This window comes from Rutidosis leptorrhynchoides, chromosome 6, assembly GCF_046630445.1.
Source record: "Rutidosis leptorrhynchoides isolate AG116_Rl617_1_P2 chromosome 6, CSIRO_AGI_Rlap_v1, whole genome shotgun sequence".
NCBI lineage: Eukaryota > Viridiplantae > Streptophyta > Magnoliopsida > Asterales > Asteraceae > Rutidosis > Rutidosis leptorrhynchoides.
In genome coordinates this window covers 194,825,642-194,827,381 of record NC_092338.1, presented here as the reverse complement: position 1 = coordinate 194,827,381, position 1,740 = coordinate 194,825,642, and positions in this window count along the sequence as shown.

The following is a 1,740-nucleotide window of genomic DNA, read 5'->3' as shown; positions in this document are numbered from 1 at the left end:
CGTTTATAATCGATATGAACGGGACATTTCAGTTGGTATCCGAGCGTTGGTCTTAGAGAACCAAAAATTTGCATTAGTGTGTCTTATCAAGTTTGTTAGGATACATTATTGAGTCTGGACTTCGACCGTGTTTTTCTTTAAAAACGATTGCTTAACACTTTTGTTGGAAACTATATATTATTAACATGAAAATATTATGTGATATATTAATCTCTTAACATGTTTGATATTGTGTGATAGATGTCTACCTCTAGTACAAATCCCATCGACGCGCCTAATAATAATAAAAAGTCGAATATATTTTGGGAAGATTCACAAATTTCCGAAGAGGAACCGGAAGAGGAGGAACCGGAAGAGGAGGAACCGGAAGAGGAGGAACCGGAAGAAGAAGAGGTTCCGGAGGAAGAAATATTAATACCTACAGTAAATCGATTAAATAAAAGAAAATCCTCAACCAACGGACCAAAGTTAATAATGGTCAATGGTGTTTCCGCCGAGGAAGCAAAATATTGGGAAGATTACCAATTTTTCGATGAATCGGATCCCGATGAGGATTCCGATGATATTATAGAAATTACCTCGACCCAATTTAATAAAGCAAAAGAAAATAATAAGGGAAAAGGTATAAAAATAGAGAAACCTGATTCCAACCCCGATGAACTTTATATGTATCGGCAACATCTGTATTTCCTAAATTGTAACAATAACCCGGGAACCTCTAAACCACCAGGTTTTTCTAAACCATTATGAAAAATGACGGCTCGTATTAGAGGAACACATATATTCCTAGAAAATTAGGAAAACAAACTAAGTCCGAAGAAGAAGAATCCAGTGATTCAGATTAGAGAGTTGTAATCATGTTGTGTAATATATATAATATAGTGTGCTTGTGCTTTTATGATAAATATAAAAATTGCTTGTATTGTTTGTTAAGTATTTTCATGAATCTAAAACTCGTCTATTTTTACAGTATAAAAACACAAAATGGATGTTAAGGATAGACAACTAAAAATTTTAGAAGACCTACCTGGGGACATGATTGATGAAATCTTGTCTAGAGTTGGTCAGAATTCGTCGGCACAATCGTTTACGGCAAAATTAGTTTGTAGAACATTTGAAGAACGTTCCAGACATGCCTTAGTTTATAAAAGGTTTTGTTTTGAAATATGGGGTCTATCACATTGGGGAGACCTTAAGTTACGCCGTGTTTTCTTTAAGGCATTAAATGCAGGAAACCCAGAAGCAATTTTACGCTACGGGTTGAGAACCTATTTTGACTCTACCTATCCTGTCATACCCCCAAATAGGGCTGGGGAAATATGACTTCACAATATCACAACACAAGTATGTAAAAACGAGAACGACTTTATATGAGACGTTTTATTTGATAACCAATGTACTAAAGCACGGAATGTACTAAGTCATTACAATTGTATACTTTAATGTTCTAATGCAATAATATGAATGTATATATGCGGACTCCAAAAGCAGCAAGCCCAAATAACAAATAATCTTTAGCAATCTTCACCTGAGACAAAACATGCTTAAAGTGTCAACCAAAATGGTTGAGTGAACAACATAGGTTTAATATATATAGTCTTAGACCACAAGATTTAGTTATCAAAAGTAAATGCTAAAGTTATGATATCGAAACGTAAACAGAGTTACCCCTGGACACCTTGAACTGTCAGTGTCGTAATCATTATTATGTAACCAAAGACCAACGGTCAAATGGTTAGA